The 26,768-nt window shown below is 36.1% G+C and overlaps 2 long non-coding RNA genes across 21 annotated transcripts in view; one reads left to right on the forward strand and one right to left on the reverse strand.

The window, feature by feature from the left end:
• Positions 1–10,360: 10,360 nt before the first annotated feature.
• Positions 10,361–26,768, reverse strand: part of LOC128011454 (uncharacterized) — a 181,752-nt gene continuing 165,344 nt past the window's right edge. For all 19 annotated transcript variants that reach the window (XR_008183743.1, XR_008183729.1, XR_008183478.1 and 16 more), the window contains one exon: positions 10,361–13,869. This is a non-coding gene — a long non-coding RNA (uncharacterized LOC128011454). The remainder of the gene's footprint in view (positions 13,870–26,768) is intronic.
• The window catches only part of LOC128015054 (uncharacterized), a 34,873-nt gene continuing 24,748 nt past the window's right edge, over positions 16,644–26,768 (forward strand). For both annotated transcript variants that reach the window (XR_008183794.1, XR_008183795.1), the window contains exon 1: positions 16,644–16,827. This is a non-coding gene — a long non-coding RNA (uncharacterized LOC128015054). The remainder of the gene's footprint in view (positions 16,828–26,768) is intronic.

Raw genomic sequence — 26,768 nt, forward strand, 5'->3', positions numbered from 1 at the left:
CTTGCAATAATTTTATTTCACCTATCACTTATTTCAAATACCTATATCTGCAACAAAATGTTTGTGCATGTATATGTGTGTCTTTGTGTGTGTGTGTGTGCATATGCTTATAGAGTATACATATATTAGTCTAATCATTTACTTTCAGTGTGTGTGTCTGTCTGTTAACCTGTTCTCCATTTTGGATGTGTTTAAATGTCATCCAAACATTCAGGTTGGCTCTGACCACCCCAGATGCCTTAAATGCTTGAACCCCGGTAAAATGCTGCTTGCAGCTTTAATTATTATTATTATTCTTCTGCCCTAGAACTGAACGTGCAGCCCAAACCGTAAGCCCTAGAGACTTGAAACTTAGTCAGATGATAGAGCTCAATTTGGGGAGAACCTATCAAAGTCTCAGCCCAATTGGCCAATAGGGGGCGCTACAGTGATCGAAAATGCGTTTTTGCTAATAGCTCCTAAACCGCTTGTCATAGACCCAAAAATTTTACATTTCTGGAATCCGTGGGTCATGCGAAATTAAAAACGGTCACTCTGAATTTGGGTCTAGGAGGCCTCGTTTTTTCGCAAACTTGACGTATGTCCAAAACCTACTTTTGCGAACTAGTCCTAGGTTTTTCACCCAATCTGAACCAAACCACTGCAGAAATGTTCTCTGTCCAGTGAATATCAATAATTATCAAAAAAAAGTAGAAATTTCGACTCACTGTCGTAATGGGATGCCAAAATGTTCGAAAGTCGAGGACCAATTTTACGCAACAGGCTATAACTCATGAATGAAATGAGATATCTTAACCAAACTCGGTATACATATCTATGAGCTCAATCTTTGGTCAAATAAAAAAAATTGCACACCTCTGCCACTTGGGGGCGCTATAAAAAGAAAAAACACATAAATGGCTATAACTAGGCAACCATTGACTCGATCGACTTGAAAATTGGTATGCAGTGTCTTGGTCTGAAGGGGCACAAGTACCTATGAGGACATTTGCATATCTCAAAAAACATGGCTGCCATTGGCCAAATAATTTTAAGCACCTATTTGAAAGGGTTAACGGATGTTGATCGGAACGAAACTCACTGGGTACGTTCGACTCATGAACCTTAAGGTCTGTAAGAATTTTGAAAGAAATCGGCCACTAGTTGGCGCTAACGAGTTTTATGGCTCTGTAATCACGTGGTGTTTCACATATCAACACAATATGCATATCATTTGATAGATCTCCTCATAATGCACAACTTTGCCTCAAGAACCATTGCTGTCAATCAAATCGTTCAATTGTTATTCACAAATATGTTAAAAACCTACTTTTGCGAACTAGTCCTAGGTTTTTTGTCCAATCGGCACCAAACCACTGCAGAAATATTCTGTGGACTCTCTAGATCAATAATTATTAAAAAAATGTTGAATTTTGTCCTTTGGTTAGCTGTAACAGGGTAATTTAGAAAAAGGGGTGTGGCCAAACATACCCCAAAGCCTATAAAACCTAAAGGAAAACTCAAAACTTTATGAAACTAAGTGAAATCATGTAACAGGTGACTCTTAAGAAGCATGCAAAGTTTCATGGAGATCAGACCATAGGTGGCGCTATAACAGTAGAAAAGGTCTCAAAACACAAGATTTATATGGTAAATGGCCTCAAATTGTTTGAAAATGTTCATATATTCACTCAAAAACACTAAATCTTCATATCATATGATAAATCTCCTCATTCTGAACAACTTTGCCTCTGGGACCAATGTTGTCAATAAAGCTGTTAATTAAATATTCAAGATTATTTAAAAAAGTTACTTTGGCATACTTGTGATACGGTTTAAGCTGAAAATCAATAAAACCACTGAAGTACAATTCTCTAGACTCTGAAGGTCAATAATTATCAAAAACATGTTGAACAATTGCATTTGGGCAACTATAAACCAGTCATTTTAAAATATGTTCTTTTCATAGTGCACATAAAGGCCTATTAATACAAACAGAAAGCCCACAAATTATCAAAACTGTGTAAATAATGCATAATTTCATTCTAAACAAGCATGCAAATTTTAAGAGAGATTGGGCAAAAAAAAATAACACTATAACAGTTATGTTTAAAAACACAGTGTTGTTGGAGTAAATGCAATTTATAACCACTAGATGGCAGCGGAAGACCACTAATGGGCTCATTCAGTAAAGTTGAACAGTACTGTTGAAAGGATTCATGAATTCATGCCAAAACATTAAAAAATGAACTGTTATAACATTTTAAATCTCATTGAGTCAATGTTTTCCATTTTGATCATACAGATATATCAGTTTTTAAAATTTTGCCACATTATGATTACAGTTTAACCTGAAAATGACATCTAAACTCTTAAAAAGAAAAGACTTGCAATAAGTTTATTATCACCTATCACTTATTTCAAATACCTATATCTGCAACAAAATGTTTGTGCATGTATATGTGTGTCTTTGTTTGTGTGTGTGTGTGTGTGTGTGTGAGAGCATATGCTTATAGAGTATACATATATTAGTCTAATAATTTACTTTCAGTGTGTGTGTCTGTCTGTTAGCCTGTTCTCCATTTTGGATGTGTTTAACTGTCATCCATGCATCCAGGTTGGCTCAGACCACCTCAGAGGCCTTAATGTGCTTGAACCCCGGTAAATGCTGCTTGCAGCTTTAATTATTAGGGGTTCAAGCACGCAGTGCTGAAACCCTATTGTAATTGTTAGGATTTTTATTATTATTATTATTATTCTTCTGCCCTAGAACTGAACGTGCAGCCCAAACCGTAAGGCCTAGAGACTTGAAACTTGGTCAGATGATAGAGCTCAATTTGGGGAGAACCTATCAAAGTCTCAGCCCAATTGGCCAATAGGGGGCGCTACAGTGATCGAAAATGCGTTTTTGCTAATAGCTCCTAAACCGCTTGTGATAGAGCCAAAAATTTTACATTTCTGGAATCCGTGGGTCATGCGAAATTAAAAACGGTCACTCTGAATTTGGGTCTAGGAGGCCTCGTTTTTTCGCAAACTTGACGTATGTCCAAAACCTACTTTTGCGAACTAGTCCTAGGTTTTTCGCCCAATCTGAACCAAACCACTGCAGAAATGTTCTCTGTCCAGTGAATATCAATAATTATCAAAAAAAAGTAGAAATTTCGACTCACTGTCGTAATGGGACGCCAAAATGTCCGAAAGTCGAGGACCAATTTTACGCAACAGGCTATAACTCATGAACGAAATGAGATATCTTAACCAAACTCGGTACACATATCTATGAGCTCAATCTTTGGTCAAATAAAAAAAATTGCACACCTCTGCCACTTGGGGGCGCTATAAAAAGAAAAAACACATAAATGGCTATAACTAGGCAACCGTTGACTCGATCGACTTGAAAATTGGTATGCAGCGTCTTGGTCTGAAGGGGCACAAGTACCTATGAGGACATTTGCATATCTCAAAAAACATGGCTGCCATTGGCCAAACAATTTTAAGCACCTATTTGAAAGGGTTAACGGATGTTGATCGGAACGAAACTCACTGGGTACGTTCAACTCATGAACCTTAAGGTCTGTAAGAATTTTGAAAGAAATCGGCCACTAGTTGGCGCTAATGAGTTTTATGGCTCTGTAATCACGTGGTGTTTCACATATCAACACAATATGCATATCATTTGATAGATCTCCTCATAATGCACAACTTTGCCTCAAGAACCATTGCTGTCAATCAAATCGTTCAATTGTTATTCACAAATATGTTAAAAACCTACTTTTGCGAACTAGTCCTAGGTTTTTTGTCCGATCGGAACCAAACCACTGCAGTAATATTCTGTGGACTCTCTAGATCAATAATTATTAAAAAAATGTTGAATTTTGTCCTTTGGTTAGCTGTAACGGGGTAATTTAGAAAAAGGGGTGTGGCCAAACATACCCCAAAGCCTATAAAACCTAAAGTAAAACTCAAAACTTTATGAAACTAATTGAAATCATGTAACAGGTGACTCTTAACAAGCATGCAAAGTTTCATGGAGATCAGACCATAGGTGGCGCTATAACAGTAGAAAAGGTCTCAAAACACAAGATTTATATGGTAAAGGGCCCCAAATTGTTTGAAAATGCTCATATATTCACTCAAAAACACTAAATCTTCATATCATATGATAGATCTCCTCATTCTGAACAACTTTGCCTCTGGGACCAATGTTGTCAATAAAGCTGTTAATTAAATATTCAAGATTATTTTAAAAAGTTACTTTGGCATACTTGTGATACGGTTTAAGATGAAAATCAATAAAACCACTGAAGTACAATTCTGTAGACTCTGAAGGTCAATAATTATCAAAAACATGTTGAACAATTGCATTTGGACAACTATAAACCAGTAATTTTATAATATGTTCTTTTCATAGTGTACACAAAGGCCTATTAATACAAACAGAAAGCCCACAAATTATCAAAACTGTGTAAAACAATGCATAATTTCATTCTAAACAAGCATGCAAAATTTAAGAGAGATTGGGCAAAAAAAACCAAAACACTATAACAGTTATGTTTAAAAACAGTGTTACTTGAGTAAATGCAATTTATAACCTCTAGATGGCAGTGGAAGACCACTAATGGGCTCATTCAGTTAAGTTGAACAGTACTGTTGAAAGGATTCATGAATTCATCCCAAAACATTAAAAATGTAAGTGTTATAACATTTTAAATCTCATTGAGTCAATGTTTTCCATTTTGTTCTTACAGATATATCAGTTTTTACTATTTTGCCACATTGTGATTACAGTTTAACCTGAAAATGACATCTAAACTCTTAAAAAGAGAAGACTTGCAATAAGTTTATTGTCACCTATCACTTATTTCAAATACCTATATCTGCAACAAAATGTTTGTGCATGTATATGTGTGTCTTTCTGTGTGTGTGTGTGTGTGTGTGTGTGTGCATATGCTTATAGAGTATACATATATTAGTCTAATCATTTACTTTCAGTGTGTGTGTCTGTCTGTTAGCCTGTTCTCCATTTTGGATGTGTTTAACTGTCATCCATGCATCCAGGTTGGCTCAGACCACCTCAGAGGCCTTAATGTGCTTGAACCCCGGTAAATGCTGCTTGCAGCTTTAATTATTATTATTATTATTATTCTTCCGCCTTAAAACTGAACGTGCAGCCCAAACCGTAAGGCCTAGAGAGCTGAAACTTGGTCAGATGGTAGTAGTCTTGCTCGCTACTCAGATACAAAGAACCGGCCCAATCGGCCTAACGGGGGCGCTACAGCGCAAAAAACAAAAATTTTGGACAATTTTGGCCGTAAAGTGTAAACCGTTAGCCATAGACTCAAAAACATGGCATTGTTGCAATCCTTGGGTTAGCCCGAACAAAAGTGCACGGCGCCTTTTTGGGGTCTACGACGCACCGTTTTCTCGCAAAATCGAGCTAAATCCGAAACCTACTTTTGCGAACTAGTCCTAGGATTTTCAACCAATCAGAACCAAACCACTTCATAAATATTCCCTGGACACTCAATATCAATAATTATCAAAAAAAAGTTGAAATTTCAATTCTTACGCGAAACAGTACACCAAAAAGCGTCTATGCTAACGTTAGCCAAATGCTATTTTAACTATAACTCTTGAACGGAATGAGATATCTTCACCAAACTCGGTATACATATGTATAAGCTCAATCTTTGGTCAAATCAAAAATATTGCGCATCTCTGCCACTTGGGGGCGCTATAAGATAGAAAAAACACATAAATGGCTATAACTAGGCAACTGTTGCCTCGATCGACTTGAAAATTGGTATGCAATGTCTCGGTCTGAAGGGGCACAAGTACATATGAGGACATTTGCATATCTAAAAAAAACATGGCCGCCATTGGCCAAACAATTTTAAGCACCTATTTGAAAGGGTTAACGGATGTTGATCGGAACGAAACTCGCTGGGTACGTTCGACTCATGAACCTTAAGGTCTGTAAGAATTTTGAAAGAAATCGGCCACTAGTTGGCGCTAACGAGTTTTATGGCTCTGTAATCACGTGGTGTTTCACATATCAACACAGTATGCATATCATTTGATAGATCTCCTCATAATGCACAACTTTGCCTCAAGAACCATTGCTGTCAATCAAATCATTCAATTGTTATTCACAAATATGTTAAAAACCTACTTTTGCGAACTAGTCCTAGGTTTTTTGTCCGATCGGAACCAAACCACTGCAGTAATATTCTGTGGACTCTCTAGATCAATAATTATTAAAAAAATGTTGAATTTTGTCCTTTGGTCAGCTGTAAAGGGGTAATTTAGAAAAAGGGGTGTGGCCAAACATACCCCAAAGCCTATAAAACCTTAACGAAAACTCAAAACTTTATGAAACTCGGTGAAATCATCTAACTTGTGACTCTTAACAAGCATGCAAAGTTTCATGGAGATCAGACCATAGGTGGCGCTATAACAGTAGAAAAGGTCTCAAAACACAAGATTTATATGGTAAATGGCCTCAAATTGTTTGTAAATGCTCATATATTCACTCAAAAACACTAAATCTTTATATCATTTGATAAATATCCTCATTCTGAACAACTTTGCCTCTGGGACCAACGTTGTCAATAAAGCTGTTAATTAAACATTCAATATTATTTTAAAAAGGTACTTTGGCAAACTAGTGATCGGGTATAAGATGAAAATCAATAAAACCACTGAAGTACAATTCTCTAGACTCTGAAGGTCAATAATTATCAAAAACATGTTGAACAATTGCATTTAGACAACTATAAACCAGTAATTTTATATTATGTTATTTGCATAGTGTACACAAAGGCCTATTAATACAAACAGAAATCCCACAAATGATCAAAACTGTGTAAAATAATGCATGATTTCATTCTAAACAAGCATGCAAAATTTAAGAGAGATTGGGCAAAAATAAAAAAAAATAACAACACTATAACAGTTATGTTTAGAAACACAGTGTTGTTTCAGTAAATGCAATTTATAACCACTAGATGGCAGCGGAAGACCACTAATGGGCTCATTCAGTTAAAATGAACAGTACTGTAGAAAGGATTCATGAATTCATGCCAAAACATTAATAAATTAACTGTTATAACATGTTACATCTTATTGAATCAATGTTTTCCATTTTGTTCATACAGACACATCATTTTTTACAATTTTGCCACATTGTGATTACAGTGAAACCTGAATGACATCTAAACTCTTAAAAACTAGTTTAATCATTTAATTTCAGTGTGTGTGTGTCTGTCTTTTGGATGTATTTAAATGTCATCCATACATCCTGGTTGGCCGAGACCACCCCAGAGGCACAAAGACCTATTAATACAAACAGAAATCCCACAAATTATCAAAACTGTGTAAAGTAATGCATAATTTCATTCTAAACAAGCATGCAACATTTAAGAGAGATAGGGCAAAAAAACCCAACAACAACACTTTAACAGTTATGTTTAAAAACACAGTGTTGTTTGAGTAAATGCAATTTATAACCACTAGATGGCAGCGGAAGACCACTAATGGGCTCTTTCAGCTAGTACTGTTTTTATGAATTCATGCCAAAACATTAATAAATTAACTGTTATAACATTTTGCATCTCATTGAATTGATGTTTTCCATTTTGTTCATACAGATGTATCAGTTTTAACAATTTTGCCACATTATGATTACAGTTTAATCTGAAAATGACATCTAAACTCTAAAAAAAGAGAAGACTTGCAATAAGCTTATTGTCACCTATCACTTTTTATCAAATACCTATATCTGCCACAAAATGTTTGTGCATGTATATGTGTATCTTTGTGTGTCTTTGTGTGTGTGTGTGTGTGCATATGCTTATAGAGTATACATATATTAGTCTAATCATTTACTTTCAGTGTGTGTGTGTCTGTCTGTTAGCCTGTTCTCCATTTTGGATGTGTTTAACTGTCATCCATACATCCAGGTTGGCTCTGACCACCTCAGAGGCCTTAATGTGCTTGAACCCCGGTAAAATGCTGCTTGCAGCTTTAATTATTATTATTATTATTATTCTTCTGCCCTAGAACTGAACGTGCAGCCCAAACCGTAAGGCCTAGAGAGCTGAAATTTGGACAGATCGTAGAGCTCAATTTGGGGAGAACTTATCAAAGTCTCAGCCCAATCGGCCTAACGGGGGCGCTACAGCGCAAAAAACAAAAATTTTGGACATTTTTGGCCGTAAATCGTATACCGTTAGCCGTAGACTCAAAAACATGGCATTGTTGCAATCCTTGGGTTAGCCCGAACAAAAGTGTACGGCACCTTTTTGGGGTCTACGACGCACCGTTTTCTCGCAAAATCGAGCTATATCCGAAACCTACTTTTGCGAACTAGTCCTAGGATTTTCAACCAATCAGAACCAAACCACTTCATAAATATTCCCTGGACACTCAATATCAATAATTATTAAAAAAAAGTTGAAATTTCAATTCTTACGCGAAACAGTACGCCAAAAAGCGTCTATGCTAACGTTAGCCAAATACTATTTTGACTATAACTCTTGAACGGAATGAGATATCTTCACCAAACTCGGTACACATATGTATGAGCTCAATCTTTGGTCAAATCAAAAAAATTGCGCATCTCTGCCACTTGGGGGCGCTATAAGATAGAAAAAACACATAAATTGCTATAACTAGGCAACCGTTGGCTCGATCAACTTGAAAATCGGTATGCAGTGTCTTGGTCTGAAGGGGCACAAGTACTTATGAGGACATTTGCATATCTCAAAAAACATGGCCGTCATTGGCCAAACAAATTTAAGCACCTATTTGAAAGGGTTAACGGATGTTGATCGGAACGAAACTCGCTGGGTACGTTCGACTCATGAACCTTAAGGTCTGTAAGAATTTTGAAAGAAATCGGCCACTAGTTGGCGCTAACGAGTTTTATGGCTCTGTAATCACGTGGTGTTTCACATATCAACACAATATGCATATCATTTGATAGATCTCCTCGTAATGCACAACTTTGCCTCAAGAACCATTGCTGTCAATCAAATCGTTCAATTGTTATTGACAAATATGTTAAAAACCTACTTTTGCGAACTAGTCCTAGGTTTTTTGCCCGATCGGAACCAAACCACTGCAGTAATATTCTGTGGACTCTCTAGATCAATAATTATTAAAAAAATGTTGAATTTTGTCCTTTGGTTAGCTGTAACGGGGTAATTTAGAAAAAGGGGTGTGGCCAAACATACCCCAAAGCCTATAAAACCTAAAGGAAAACTCAAAACTTTATGAAACTCAGTGAAATCATGTAACAGGTGACTCTTAACAAGCATGCAAAGTTTCATGGAGATCAGACCATAGGTGGCGCTATAACATTAGAAAATGTCTCAAAACACAAGATTTATATGGTAAATGGCCCCAAATTGTTTGAAAATGTTCATATATTCACTCAAAAACACTAAATCTTCATATCATATGATAAATCTTCTCATTCTGAACAACTTTGCCTCTGGGACCAATGTTGTCAATAAAGCTGTTAATTAAATATTCAAGATTATTTAAAAAAGTTACTTTGGCATACTTGTGATACGGTTTAAGATGAAAATCAATAAAACCACTGAAGTAAAATTCTCTAGACTCTGAAGGTCAATAATTATCAAAAACATGTTGAACAATTGCATTTGGGCAACTATAAACCAGTCATTTTATAATATGTTCTTTTCATAGTGTACACAAAGGCCTATGTATACAAACAGAAAGCCCACAAATTATCAAAACTGTGTAAAATAATGCATGATTTCATTTTAAACAAGCATGCAAAATTTAAGAGAGATTGGGCAAAAAAAAATTACAACACTATAACAGTTATATTTTAAAACACAGTGTTGTTTGAGTAAATGCAATTTATAACCACTAGATGGCAGCGGAAGACCACTAATGGGCGCATTCAGCTAGTTAAACAGTACTGTTTTCATGAATTCATGCCAAAACATTAATAAATTAACTGTTATAACATTTTAAATCTCATTGAATTGATGTTTTCCATTTTGTTTATACAGATGTATCAGTTTTTACAATTTTGCCACATTATGATTACAGTTTAACCTGAAAATGACATCTAAACTCTGAAAAAGAGAAGACTTGCAATAATTTTATGTCACCTATCACTTATTTCAAATACCTATATCTGCAACAAAATGTTTGTGCATGTATATCTGTGTCTTTGTGTGTGTGTGTGTGCATATGCTTATAGAGTATACATATATTAGTCTAATCATTTACTTTCAGTGTGTGTATCTGTCTGTTAACCTGTTCTCCATTTTGGATGTGTTTAAATATCATCCAAACATCCAGGTTGGCTCTAACCACCTCAGATGCCTTAAATGCTTGAACCCCGGTAAAATGCTGCTTGCAGCTTTAATTATTAGGGGTTCAAGCACGCAGTGCTGAAACCCTATTGTATTTGTTAGGATTTTTATTATTATTATTATTAGGGGTTCAAGCACGCAGTGCTGAAACCCTATTGTAATTGTTAGGATTTTTATTATTATTATTAGGGGTTCAAGCACGCAGTGCTGAAACCCTCTTGTAATTGTTAGGATTTTTATTATTATTATTATTCTTCCGCCCTAGAACTGAACGTGCAGCCCAAACCGTAAGGCCTAGAGAGCTGAAATTTGGACAGATCGTAGAGCTCATTTTGGGGAGAACTTATCAAAGTCTCAGCCCAATCGGCCTAACGGGGGCGCTACAGCGCAAAAAACTAAAATTTTGGACATTTTTGGCCGCAGATCGTAAACCGTTAGCCGTAGACTCAAAAACAAGGCATCGTTGCAATCCTTGGGTTAGCCCGAACAAAAGTGCACAGCTGCATTTTTTGCTCTACGACGCACCGTTTTCTCGCAAAATCGAGCTATATCCGAAACCTACTTTTGCGAACTAGTCTTAGGATTTTTAACCAATCGGAATCAAACCACTTCAGAAATATTCCCTGGACACTCAATATCAATAATTATCAAAAAAAAGTTGAAATTTCAATTCTTACGCGAAACAGTACACCAAAAAGCGTCTATGCTAACGTTAGCCAAATGCTATTTTAGCTATAACTCTTGAACGGAATGAGATATCTTCACCAAACTTGGTACACATATGTATGAGCTCAATCTTTGGTCATACAAAAAAAATTGCGCATCTCTGCCACTTGGGGGCGCTATAAGATTGAAAAAACACATAAATGGCTATAACTAGGCAACCGTTGGCTCGATCGACTTGAAAATTGGTATGCAGTGTCTTGGTCTGAAGGGGCACAAGTACCTATGAGGACATTTGCATATCTCAAAAAAACATGGCCGCCATTGGCCAAACAATTTTAAGCACCTATTTGAAAGGGTTAACGGATGTTGATCGGAACAAAACTCGCTGGGTACGTTCAACTCATGAACCTTAAGGTCTGTAAGAATTTTGAAAGAAATCGGCCACTAGTTGGCGCTAACGAGTTTTATGGCTCTGTAATCACGTGGTGTTTCACATATCAACGAAATATGCATATCATTTGATAGATCTCCTCATAATGCACAACTTTGCCTCAAGAACCATTGCTGTCAATCAAATTGTTCAAATGTTATTCACAAATATGTTAAAAACCTACTTTTACGAACTAGTCCTAGGTTTTTTGTCCGATTGGAACCAAACCACTGCAGTAATATTCTGTGGACTCTCTAGATCAATAATTATCAAAAAAATGTTGAATTTTGTCCTTTGGTTAGCTGTAAAGGGGTAATTTAGTAAAAGGGGTGTGGCCAAACATACCCCAAAGCCTATAAAACCTAAACGAAAACTCAAAACTTTATGAAACTTCGTGGAATCATGTATCAGGTGACTCTTAACAAGCATGCAAAGTTTCATGGAGATCGGATCATAGGTGGCGCTATAACAGTTGAAAAAGCCTCAAAAACAAACATTTTCAATAGAAAATGATCACAATTTGTAGGACATGTTCATACATTCACACAAACACTAGATCTTCATATCATATGATAGATCTCCTCTTTGTGAACAACTTTGCCTCAAGGAGCGAAGATGTCAATCAAATCGTTCAATTGTTATTCACAAATATGTTAAAAACTTACTTTTGCGAACTAGTCCCAGATTTTTTACCTGATCGAAACCAAACCACTGCAGTAATTTTCTCTGGACTCTCTAGATCAATAATTATCAAAAAAATGTTGAATTTTGTCCTTTGGTTAGCTTTAACTGGCTAAATTAGAAAAGGGGCGTGACCAAAATACCCAAAAGCATATAAAACCTAAACGAAAACTCAAAACTTTATGAAACTTGGTGAAAACATGTAACAGGTGACTCTTAACAAGCATGCAAATTTTCATGGAGATCGGACCACAGGTGGCGCTATGACAGTAGAAAAGGTCTCAAAACATAAGATTGATATGGTAAATGGCCTCAAATTGTCTGAAAATGCTCATATATTCACATAAACACTAGATCTTCATATCATATGATAGATCTCCTCATTCTGAACAACTTTTGGGACCAATGTTGTCAATAAAGCTGTTAATTAAATATTGAAGATTATTTAAAAAAGTTACTTTGGCAAAGTAGTCCAAGGCTTTAAGCTGAAAATCAATAAAACCACTGAAGTACAATTCTCTAGACTCTGAAGGTCAATAATAATGAAAAACATGTTGAAAAATTGCATTTGGACAACTATAAACCAGTGATTGTATAATATGTTCTTTTCACAGTGTACACAAAGGCCTATTTATACAAACAGAAAGCCCACAAACTATCAAAACTGTGTAAAATAAAGCCTAATTTCATTCTAAACAAGCATGCAAAATTTAAGAGAGATTGGGCAAAAAACTTTACACTATAACAGTTATGTTTAAAAACAGTGTTGTTTGAGTAAATGCAACCACTAGATGGCAGCGGAAGACCACTAATGGGCTCATTCAGCAAATTGAAACAGTACTTTTGAGAAGATTTATGAATTCATGCCTAAACAATAATAAAAAAAAACACTGTTACAACATTTTAAATCTCACTGAGTTAAAGTTTTCCATTTTGTTCATACAGACTTACCAGTTTTTAAAATTTTGCCACATTATGATTACAGTGAAACCTGAAAATGACATCCAAACTCTTAAAACTAGTTTAATCATTTAATTTCAGTGCGTGTGTCTGTCTGTCAGCCTATTCTCCGTTTTGGATGTGTTTAACTGTCATCCGTACATCCAGGTTGGCTCAGACCACCTCAGAGGCCTTAATGTGCTTGAACCCCGTAAATGCTGCTTGCAGCTTTAATTATTATTATTATTCTTCCGCCCTAGAACTGAACGTGCAGCCCAAACCGTAAGGCCTAGAGAGCTGAAATTTGGACAGATCGTAGAGCTCATTTTGGGGAGAACTTATCAAAGTCTCAGCCCAATCGGCCAAACGGGGGCGCTATAGCGCAAAAAACAAAAATTTTGGACGTTTTTGGCCGTGAATCGTAAACCGTTAGCCATAAACTCAAAAACATGGCATCATAGCAATCCTTGGGTTAGCCCGAACAAAAGTGTACGGCGCCTTTTTGGGGTCTACGACACACCGTTTTCTCGCAAAATCGAGCTATATCCGAAACCTACTTTTGCGAACTAGTCCTAGGATTTTCAACCAATCAGAACCAAACCACTTCAGAAATATTCCCTGGACACTCAATATCAATAATTATCAAAAAAAAGTTGAAATTTCAATTTTTACACGAAACAGTATGCCAAAAAGCGTCTATAGTAACGTTGGCCAAATGCTATTTTAACTATAACTCTTGAACGGAATGAGATAACTTCACCAAACTTGGTACACATATGTACGAGCTCAATTTTGGGTAAAATAAAAAAAATTGCGCATCTCTGCCACTTGGGGGCGCAATAAGATAGAAAAAACACATAAATGGCTATAACTAGGCAACCGTTGGCTCGATCGACTTGAAAATCGGTAAGCAGTGTCTTGGTCTGAAGGGGCACAAGTACCTATGAGGACATTTGCATATCTCAAAAAACATGGCCGCCATTGGCCAAACAATTTTAAGCACCTATTTGAAAGGGTTAACGGATGTTGATCGGAACGAAACTCGCTGGGTACGTTCGACTCATGAACCTTAAGGTCTGTAAGAATTTTGAAAGAAATCGGCCACTAGTTGGCGCTAACGAGTTTTATGGCTCTGTAATCACGTGGTGTTTCACATATCAACACAATATGCATATCATTTGATAGATCTCCTCATAATGCACAACTTTGCCTCAAGAACCATTGCTGTCAATCAAATCGTTCAATTGTTATTCACAAATATGTTAAAAACCTACTTTTGCGAACTAGTCCTAGATTTTTTGCCCGATCAGAACCAAACCACTGCAGTAATATTCTGTGGACTCTCTAGATCAATAATTATCAAAAAAATGTTGAATTTTGTCCTTTGGTTAGCTGTAAAGGGGTAATTTAGAAAAAGGGGTGTTGCCAAACATACCCCAAAGCCTATAAAACCTAAACGAAAACTCAAAACTTTATGAAACTAGGTGAAATCATGTAACAGGTGACTCTCAACAAGGCTGCAAAGTTTCATGGAGATTGATCCATAGGTGGCGCTATAACAGTAGAAAAGGTCTCATAACACAAGATTTAGATGGTAAATGGCCTCAAACTGTTTGAAAATGCAAATATATTCACTCAAAAACACAAAATCTTCATATCATATGATAGATCTCCTCATTCTGAAAAACTTTGCCTCTGGGACCAATTTTGTCAATAAATCTGTTAATTAAATATTCAAGATTATTTGAAAAAGTTACTTTGGCAAAGTATTCCAAGGCTTTAAGCTGAAAATCAATAAAACCACTGAAGTACAATTCTCTAGACTCAGAAGGTCAATAATTATCAAAAACATGTTGAACAATTGCATTTGGACAACTATAAACCAGTAATTTTATAATATGTTATTTGCATAGTGTACACAAAGGCCTATTAATACAAACAGAAAGCCCACAAATTATCAAAACTGTGTAAAATAATGCATAATTTCATTCTAAACGAGCATGCCATATTTAAGAGATATTGGGCAAAAAACACTAAGAGTTAAAAGGATTAACACATTGATGTATGAGAAATTGCCATTTATAACCACTAGATGGCAGTGGAAAACCACTAATGGGCTCATTCAGCTAACTTAAACTGTACAGTTGAAAGGATGTAATGCCTAAACAATACAAAAAACACTCTTACAACATTTCAAATCTCATTGAGTTAAAGTTTTCCATTTTGTTCATTCAGACATATCAGTTTTTAAAATTTTACCACATTATGATTACAGTGAAACCTGAAAATGACATCTAAAATCTTAAAAACGAGTTTAATCATTTAATTTCAGTGTGTGTGTCTGTCTGTTAGCCTATTCTCCATTTTGGATGTGTTTAACGGCCATCCATATATGTCCAGGTTGGCTCTGACCACCTAAGATCCCTTAAGTGCTTGAACCCCGTAAATGCTGCTTGCAGCTTTAATTAGGGGTTCAAGCACGCAGTGCTGAAACCCTATTGTAATTGTTAGGATTTTTATTATTATTATTATTATTCTTCTGCCCTAGAACTGAACGTGCAGCCCAAACCGTAAGCCCTAGAGACTTGAAACTTAGTCAGATGATAGAGCTCAATTTGGGGAGAACCTATCAAAGTCTCAGCCCAATTGGCCAATAGGGGGCGCTACAGTGATCGAAAATGCGTTTTTGCTAATAGCTCCTAAACCGCTTGTCATAGACCCAAAAATTTTACATTTCTGGAATCCGTGGGTCATGCGAAATTAAAAACGGTCACTCTGAATTTGGGTCTAGGAGGCCTCGTTTTTTCGCAAACTTGACGTATGTCCAAAACCTACTTTTGCGAACTAGTCCTAGGTTTTTCACCCAATCTGAACCAAACCACTGCAGAAATGTTCTCTGTCCAGTGAATATCAATAATTATCAAAAAAAAGTAGAAATTTCGACTCACTGTCGTAATGGGATGCCAAAATGTTCGAAAGTCGAGGACCAATTTTACGCAACAGGCTATAACTCATGAATGAAATGAGATATCTTAACCAAACTCGGTATACATATCTATGAGCTCAATCTTTGGTCAAATAAAAAAAATTGCACACCTCTGCCACTTGGGGGCGCTATAAAAAGAAAAAACACATAAATGGCTATAACTAGGCAACCATTGACTCGATCGACTTGAAAATTGGTATGCAGTGTCTTGGTCTGAAGGGGCACAAGTACCTATGAGGACATTTGCATATCTCAAAAAACATGGCTGCCATTGGCCAAATAATTTTAAGCACCTATTTGAAAGGGTTAACGGATGTTGATCGGAACGAAACTCACTGGGTACGTTCGACTCATGAACCTTAAGGTCTGTAAGAATTTTGAAAGAAATCGGCCACTAGTTGGCGCTAACGAGTTTTATGGCTCTGTAATCACGTGGTGTTTCACATATCAACACAATATGCATATCATTTGATAGATCTCCTCATAATGCACAACTTTGCCTCAAGAACCATTGCTGTCAATCAAATCGTTCAATTGTTATTCACAAATATGTTAAAAACCTACTTTTGCGAACTAGTCCTAGGTTTTTTGTCCAATCGGCACCAAACCACTGCAGAAATATTCTGTGGACTCTCTAGATCAATAATTATTAAAAAAATGTTGAATTTTGTCCTTTGGTTAGCTGTAACAGGGTAATTTAGAAAAAGGGGTGTGGCCAAACATACCCCAAAGCCTATAAAACCTAAAGGAAAACTCAAAACTTTATGAAACTAAGTGAAATCATGTAACAGGTGACTCTTAAGAAGCATGCAAAGTTTCATGGAGATCAGACCATAGGTGGCGCTATAACAGTAGAAAAGGTCTCAAAACACAAGATTTATATGGTAAATGGCCTCAAATTGTTTGAAAATGTTCATATATTCACTCAAAAACACTAAATCTTCATATCATATGATAAATCTCCTCATTCTGAACAACTTTGCCTCTGGGACCAATGTTGTCAATAAAGCTGTTAATTAAATATTCAAGATTATTTAAAAAAGTTACTTTGGCATACTTGTGATACGGTTTAAGCTGAAAATCAATAAAACCACTGAAGTACAATTCTCTAGACTCTGAAGGTCAATAATTATCAAAAACATGTTGAACAATTGCATTTGGGCAACTATAAACCAGTCATTTTAAAATATGTTCTTTTCATAGTGCACATAAAGGCCTATTAATACAAACAGAAAGCCCACAAATTATCAAAACTGTGTAAATAATGCATAATTTCATTCTAAACAAGCATGCAAATTTTAAGAGAGATTGGGCAAAAAAAAATAACACTATAACAGTTATGTTTAAAAACACAGTGTTGTTGGAGTAAATGCAATTTATAACCACTAGATGGCAGCGGAAGACCACTAATGGGCTCATTCAGTAAAGTTGAACAGTACTGTTGAAAGGATTCATGAATTCATGCCAAAACATTAAAAAATGAACTGTTATAACATTTTAAATCTCATTGAGTCAATGTTTTCCATTTTGATCATACAGATATATCAGTTTTTAAAATTTTGCCACATTATGATTACAGTTTAACCTGAAAATGACATCTAAACTCTTAAAAAGAAAAGACTTGCAATAAGTTTATTATCACCTATCACTTATTTCAAATACCTATATCTGCAACAAAATGTTTGTGCATGTATATGTGTGTCTTTGTTTGTGTGTGTGTGTGTGTGTGTGTGAGAGCATATGCTTATAGAGTATACATATATTAGTCTAATAATTTACTTTCAGTGTGTGTGTCTGTCTGTTAGCCTGTTCTCCATTTTGGATGTGTTTAACTGTCATCCATGCATCCAGGTTGGCTCAGACCACCTCAGAGGCCTTAATGTGCTTGAACCCCGGTAAATGCTGCTTGCAGCTTTAATTATTAGGGGTTCAAGCACGCAGTGCTGAAACCCTATTGTAATTGTTAGGATTTTTATTATTATTATTATTATTCTTCTGCCCTAGAACTGAACGTGCAGCCCAAACCGTAAGGCCTAGAGACTTGAAACTTGGTCAGATGATAGAGCTCAATTTGGGGAGAACCTATCAAAGTCTCAGCCCAATTGGCCAATAGGGGGCGCTACAGTGATCGAAAATGCGTTTTTGCTAATAGCTCCTAAACCGCTTGTGATAGAGCCAAAAATTTTACATTTCTGGAATCCGTGGGTCATGCGAAATTAAAAACGGTCACTCTGAATTTGGGTCTAGGAGGCCTCGTTTTTTCGCAAACTTGACGTATGTCCAAAACCTACTTTTGCGAACTAGTCCTAGGTTTTTCGCCCAATCTGAACCAAACCACTGCAGAAATGTTCTCTGTCCAGTGAATATCAATAATTATCAAAAAAAAGTAGAAATTTCGACTCACTGTCGTAATGGGACGCCAAAATGTCCGAAAGTCGAGGACCAATTTTACGCAACAGGCTATAACTCATGAACGAAATGAGATATCTTAACCAAACTCGGTACACATATCTATGAGCTCAATCTTTGGTCAAATAAAAAAAATTGCACACCTCTGCCACTTGGGGGCGCTATAAAAAGAAAAAACACATAAATGGCTATAACTAGGCAACCGTTGACTCGATCGACTTGAAAATTGGTATGCAGCGTCTTGGTCTGAAGGGGCACAAGTACCTATGAGGACATTTGCATATCTCAAAAAACATGGCTGCCATTGGCCAAACAATTTTAAGCACCTATTTGAAAGGGTTAACGGATGTTGATCGGAACGAAACTCACTGGGTACGTTCAACTCATGAACCTTAAGGTCTGTAAGAATTTTGAAAGAAATCGGCCACTAGTTGGCGCTAATGAGTTTTATGGCTCTGTAATCACGTGGTGTTTCACATATCAACACAATATGCATATCATTTGATAGATCTCCTCATAATGCACAACTTTGCCTCAAGAACCATTGCTGTCAATCAAATCGTTCAATTGTTATTCACAAATATGTTAAAAACCTACTTTTGCGAACTAGTCCTAGGTTTTTTGTCCGATCGGAACCAAACCACTGCAGTAATATTCTGTGGACTCTCTAGATCAATAATTATTAAAAAAATGTTGAATTTTGTCCTTTGGTTAGCTGTAACGGGGTAATTTAGAAAAAGGGGTGTGGCCAAACATACCCCAAAGCCTATAAAACCTAAAGTAAAACTCAAAACTTTATGAAACTAATTGAAATCATGTAACAGGTGACTCTTAACAAGCATGCAAAGTTTCATGGAGATCAGACCATAGGTGGCGCTATAACAGTAGAAAAGGTCTCAAAACACAAGATTTATATGGTAAAGGGCCCCAAATTGTTTGAAAATGCTCATATATTCACTCAAAAACACTAAATCTTCATATCATATGATAGATCTCCTCATTCTGAACAACTTTGCCTCTGGGACCAATGTTGTCAATAAAGCTGTTAATTAAATATTCAAGATTATTTTAAAAAGTTACTTTGGCATACTTGTGATACGGTTTAAGATGAAAATCAATAAAACCACTGAAGTACAATTCTGTAGACTCTGAAGGTCAATAATTATCAAAAACATGTTGAACAATTGCATTTGGACAACTATAAACCAGTAATTTTATAATATGTTCTTTTCATAGTGTACACAAAGGCCTATTAATACAAACAGAAAGCCCACAAATTATCAAAACTGTGTAAAACAATGCATAATTTCATTCTAAACAAGCATGCAAAATTTAAGAGAGATTGGGCAAAAAAAACCAAAACACTATAACAGTTATGTTTAAAAACAGTGTTACTTGAGTAAATGCAATTTATAACCTCTAGATGGCAGTGGAAGACCACTAATGGGCTCATTCAGTTAAGTTGAACAGTACTGTTGAAAGGATTCATGAATTCATCCCAAAACATTAAAAATGTAAGTGTTATAACATTTTAAATCTCATTGAGTCAATGTTTTCCATTTTGTTCTTACAGATATATCAGTTTTTACTATTTTGCCACATTGTGATTACAGTTTAACCTGAAAATGACATCTAAACTCTTAAAAAGAGAAGACTTGCAATAAGTTTATTGTCACCTATCACTTATTTCAAATACCTATATCTGCAACAAAATGTTTGTGCATGTATATGTGTGTCTTTCTGTGTGTGTGTGTGTGTGTGTGTGTGTGCATATGCTTATAGAGTATACATATATTAGTCTAATCATTTACTTTCAGTGTGTGTGTCTGTCTGTTAGCCTGTTCTCCATTTTGGATGTGTTTAACTGTCATCCATGCATCCAGGTTGGCTCAGACCACCTCAGAGGCCTTAATGTGCTTGAACCCCGGTAAATGCTGCTTGCAGCTTTAATTAGGGGTTCAAGCACGCAGTGCTGAAACCCTATTGTAATTGTTAAGATTTTTATTATTATTATTATTTTTCCGCCTTAAAACTGAACGTGCAGCCCAAACCGTAAGGCCTAGAGAGCTGAAACTTGGTCAGATGGTAGTAGTCCTGCTCGCTACTCAGATACAAAAAACCGGCCCAATCGGCCTAATGGGGGCGCTACTGCGCAAAAAACTAAAATTTTTGACATTTTTGGCCGCAGATCGTAAACCGTTAGCCGTAGACTCAAAAACATGGCATCGTTGCAATCCTTGGGTTAGTCCGAACAAAAGTGCACAGCTGCATTTTTTGCTCTACGAGGCACCGTTTTCGCGCAAAATCGAGCTATATCCGAAACCTACTTTTGCGAACTAGTCCTAGGATTTTCAACCAATCAGAACCAAACCACTTCATAAATATTCCCTGGACACTCAATATCAATAATTATCAAAAAAAAGTTGAAATTTCAATTCTTACGCGAAACAGTATGCCAAAAAGCGTCTATGCTGACGTTAGCCAAATGCTATTTTAACTATAACTCTTGAACGGAATGAGATATCTTCACCAAACTCGGTACACATATGTATGAGCTCAATCTTTGGTCAAATCAAAAAAATTGCTCATCTCTGCCACTTGGGGGCGCAATAAGATAGAAAAAACACATAAATGGCTATAACTAGGCAACCGTTGGCTCGATCGACTTGAAAATTGGTATGCAGTGTCTTGGTCTGAAGGGGCACAAGTACCTATGAGGACATTTGCATATCTCAAAAAACATGGCCGCCATTGGCCAAACAATTTTAAGCACCTATTTGAAAGGGTTAACGGATGTTGATCGGAACGAAACTCGCTGGGTACGTTCGACTCATGAACCTTAAGGTCTGTAAAAATTTTGAAAGAAATCGGCCACTAGTTGGCGCTAACGAGTTTTATGGCTCTGTAATCACGTGGTGTTTCACATATCAACACAATATGCATATCATTTGATAGATCTCCTCATAATGCACAACTTTGCCTCAAGAACCATTGCTGTCAATCAAATCGTTCAATTGTTATTCACAAATATGTTAAAAACCTACTTTTGCGAACTAGTCCTAGGTTTTTTGTCCGATCGGAACCAAACTACTGCAGTAATATTCTGTGGACTCTCTAGATCAATAATTATCAAAAAAATGTTGAATTTTGTCGTTTGGCTAGCTTTAAATCAGTCATTTAGAAAAGGGGTGTGGCCAAACACACCCCAAAGCCTATAAAACCTAAACGAAAACTCAAAACTTTATGAAACTCGGTGAGAACATGTAACAGGTGACTCTTAACAAGCATGCAAAGTGTCATGAAGATCGGATCATAGGTGGCGCTATAACATTTGAAAAAGCCTCAAAAACACACATTTTCAATAGAAAATGATCACAATTTGTTGGACATGTTCATACATTCACACAAACACTAGATCTTCATATCATATGATAGATCTCCTCTTTGTGAACAACTTTGCCTCAAGGAGCGAAGATGTCAATCAAATCGTTCAATTGCAATTCACAAATATGTCAAAAAGCTACTTTTGCGAACTAGTCCCAGGTTTTTTACCCGATCGAAACCAAACCACTGCAGTAATTTTCTCTGGACTCTCTAGATCAATAATTATCAAAATTTTTTCAGAATTTTGTCCTTTGGTTAGCTATAACTGGCTAAATTAGAAAAGGGGCGTGACCAAAATACCCAAAAGCATATAAAACCTAAACGAAAACTCAAAACTTTATGAAACTTGATGAAAACATGTAACAGCTGACCCTTAACAACCATGCAAATTTTCATGGAGATCGGACCATAGGTGGCGCTATAACAGTAGAAAAGGTCTCAAAACATAAGATTTACATGGTAAATGGCCTCAAATTGTCTGAAAATGCTCATATATTCACATAAACACTAGATCTTCATATCATATGATAGATCTCCTCATTCTGAACAACTTTTGGGACCAATGTTGTCAATAAAGCTGTTAATTAAATATTGAAGATTATTTAAAAAAGTTACTTTGGCAAAGTAGTCCAAGGCTTTAAGCTGAAAATTAAATCAATAAAACCACTGAAGTACAATTCTCTAGACTCTGAAGGTCAATAATTATCAAAAACATGTTGAACAATTTTATTTGGACAACTATAAACCAGTAATTTTATAATATGTTCTTTTCATAGTGTACACAAAGGCCTATTAATACAAACAGAAAGCCCACAAATTATCAAAACTGTGTAAAATAATGCCTAATTTCATCCTAAACAAGTATGTAAAATTTAAGAGAGATTGGGCAAAAAACATAACACTATACTATAACAGTTATGTTTAAAAACAGTGTTGTTTGAGTAAATGCAATTTATAACCACTAGATGGCAGCGGAAGACCACTAATGGGCTCATTCTGCAAATTGAAACAGTACTTTTGAAAAGATTTATGAATTCATGCCCAAACAATAAAAAAAACCCACTGTTGCAACGTTTTAAATCTCACTGTTAAAGTTTTCAATTTTCTTCATACAGACTTATCAGTTTTTAAAATTTTGCCACATTATGATTACAGTGAAACCTGAAAATGACATCCAAACTCTTAAAAACTAGTTTAATCATTTAATTTCAGTGCGTGTGTCTGTCTGTCAGCCTATTCTCCATATTGGATGTGTTTAACGGTCATCCATACGTCCAGGTTGGCTCAGACCACCTCAGAGGCCTTAATGTGCTTGAACCCCGTAAATGCTGCTTGCAGCTTTAATTATTATTATTATTATTATTCTTCCGCCTTAAAACTGAACGTGCAGCCCAAACCGTAAGGCCTAGAGAGCTGAAACTTGGTCAGATGGTAGTAGTCTTGCTCGCTACTCAGATACAAAGAACCGGCCCAATCGGCCTAACGGGGGCGCTACAGCGCAAAAAACAAAAATTTTGGACAATTTTGGCCGTAAAGTGTAAACCGTTAGCCATAGACTCAAAAACATGGCATTGTTGCAATCCTTGGGTTAGCCCGAACAAAAGTGCACGGCGCCTTTTTGGGGTCTACGACGCACCGTTTTCTCGCAAAATCGAGCTAAATCCGAAACCTACTTTTGCGAACTAGTCCTAGGATTTTCAACCAATCAGAACCAAACCACTTCATAAATATTCCCTGGACACTCAATATCAATAATTATCAAAAAAAAGTTGAAATTTCAATTCTTACGCGAAACAGTACACCAAAAAGCGTCTATGCTAACGTTAGCCAAATGCTATTTTAACTATAACTCTTGAACGGAATGAGATATCTTCACCAAACTCGGTATACATATGTATAAGCTCAATCTTTGGTCAAATCAAAAATATTGCGCATCTCTGCCACTTGGGGGCGCTATAAGATAGAAAAAACACATAAATGGCTATAACTAGGCAACTGTTGCCTCGATCGACTTGAAAATTGGTATGCAATGTCTCGGTCTGAAGGGGCACAAGTACATATGAGGACATTTGCATATCTAAAAAAAACATGGCCGCCATTGGCCAAACAATTTTAAGCACCTATTTGAAAGGGTTAACGGATGTTGATCGGAACGAAACTCGCTGGGTACGTTCGACTCATGAACCTTAAGGTCTGTAAGAATTTTGAAAGAAATCGGCCACTAGTTGGCGCTAACGAGTTTTATGGCTCTGTAATCACGTGGTGTTTCACATATCAACACAGTATGCATATCATTTGATAGATCTCCTCATAATGCACAACTTTGCCTCAAGAACCATTGCTGTCAATCAAATCATTCAATTGTTATTCACAAATATGTTAAAAACCTACTTTTGCGAACTAGTCCTAGGTTTTTTGTCCGATCGGAACCAAACCACTGCAGTAATATTCTGTGGACTCTCTAGATCAATAATTATTAAAAAAATGTTGAATTTTGTCCTTTGGTCAGCTGTAAAGGGGTAATTTAGAAAAAGGGGTGTGGCCAAACATACCCCAAAGCCTATAAAACCTTAACGAAAACTCAAAACTTTATGAAACTCGGTGAAATCATCTAACTTGTGACTCTTAACAAGCATGCAAAGTTTCATGGAGATCAGACCATAGGTGGCGCTATAACAGTAGAAAAGGTCTCAAAACACAAGATTTATATGGTAAATGGCCTCAAATTGTTTGTAAATGCTCATATATTCACTCAAAAACACTAAATCTTTATATCATTTGATAAATATCCTCATTCTGAACAACTTTGCCTCTGGGACCAACGTTGTCAATAAAGCTGTTAATTAAACATTCAATATTATTTTAAAAAGGTACTTTGGCAAACTAGTGATCGGGTATAAGATGAAAATCAATAAAACCACTGAAGTACAATTCTCTAGACTCTGAAGGTCAATAATTATCAAAAACATGTTGAACAATTGCATTTAGACAACTATAAACCAGTAATTTTATATTATGTTATTTGCATAGTGTACACAAAGGCCTATTAATACAAACAGAAATCCCACAAATGATCAAAACTGTGTAAAATAATGCATGATTTCATTCTAAACAAGCATGCAAAATTTAAGAGAGATTGGGCAAAAATAAAAAAAAATAACAACACTATAACAGTTATGTTTAGAAACACAGTGTTGTTTCAGTAAATGCAATTTATAACCACTAGATGGCAGCGGAAGACCACTAATGGGCTCATTCAGTTAAAATGAACAGTACTGTAGAAAGGATTCATGAATTCATGCCAAAACATTAATAAATTAACTGTTATAACATGTTACATCTTATTGAATCAATGTTTTCCATTTTGTTCATACAGACACATCATTTTTTACAATTTTGCCACATTGTGATTACAGTGAAACCTGAATGACATCTAAACTCTTAAAAACTAGTTTAATCATTTAATTTCAGTGTGTGTGTGTCTGTCTTTTGGATGTATTTAAATGTCATCCATACATCCTGGTTGGCCGAGACCACCCCAGAGGCACAAAGACCTATTAATACAAACAGAAATCCCACAAATTATCAAAACTGTGTAAAGTAATGCATAATTTCATTCTAAACAAGCATGCAACATTTAAGAGAGATAGGGCAAAAAAACCCAACAACAACACTTTAACAGTTATGTTTAAAAACACAGTGTTGTTTGAGTAAATGCAATTTATAACCACTAGATGGCAGCGGAAGACCACTAATGGGCTCTTTCAGCTAGTACTGTTTTTATGAATTCATGCCAAAACATTAATAAATTAACTGTTATAACATTTTGCATCTCATTGAATTGATGTTTTCCATTTTGTTCATACAGATGTATCAGTTTTAACAATTTTGCCACATTATGATTACAGTTTAATCTGAAAATGACATCTAAACTCTAAAAAAAGAGAAGACTTGCAATAAGCTTATTGTCACCTATCACTTTTTATCAAATACCTATATCTGCCACAAAATGTTTGTGCATGTATATGTGTATCTTTGTGTGTCTTTGTGTGTGTGTGTGTGTGCATATGCTTATAGAGTATACATATATTAGTCTAATCATTTACTTTCAGTGTGTGTGTGTCTGTCTGTTAGCCTGTTCTCCATTTTGGATGTGTTTAACTGTCATCCATACATCCAGGTTGGCTCTGACCACCTCAGAGGCCTTAATGTGCTTGAACCCCGGTAAAATGCTGCTTGCAGCTTTAATTATTATTATTATTATTCTTCCGCCTTAAAACTGAACGTGCAGCCCAAACCGTAAGGCCTAGAGAGCTGAAACTTGGTCAGATCGTAGTAGTCTTGCTCGCTACTCAGATACAAAGAACCGGCCCAATCGGCCTAACGGGGGCGCTACAGCGCAAAAAACAAAAATTTTGGACATTTTTGGCCGTAAAGTGTAAACCGTTAGCCGTAGACTCAAAAACATGGCATTGTTGCAATCCTTGGGTTAGCCCGAACAAAAGTGCACGGCGCCTTTTTGGGGTCTACGACGCACCGTTTTCTCGCAAAATCGAGCTATATCCAAAACCTACTTTTGCGAACTAGTCCTAGGATTTTCAACCAATCAGAACCAAACCACTTCATAAATATTCCCTGGACACTCAATATCAATAATTATCAAAAAAAAGTTGAAATTTCAATTCATACGCGAAACAGTACACCAAAAAGCGACTATGCTAACGTTAGCCAAATGCTATTTTAGCTATAACTCTTGAACGGAATGAGATATCTTCACCAAACTCGGTATACATATGTATGAGCTCAATCTTTGGTCAAATGAAAAAAATTGCGCATCTCTGCCACTTGGGGGCGCAATAAGATTTAAAAAACACATAAATGGCTATAACTAGGCACCCGTTGGCTCGATCGACTTGAAAATTGGTATGCAGTGTCTCGG

Source organism: Carassius gibelio, chromosome A1 (assembly GCF_023724105.1).
Source record: "Carassius gibelio isolate Cgi1373 ecotype wild population from Czech Republic chromosome A1, carGib1.2-hapl.c, whole genome shotgun sequence".
Classification (NCBI taxonomy): domain Eukaryota; kingdom Metazoa; phylum Chordata; class Actinopteri; order Cypriniformes; family Cyprinidae; genus Carassius; species Carassius gibelio.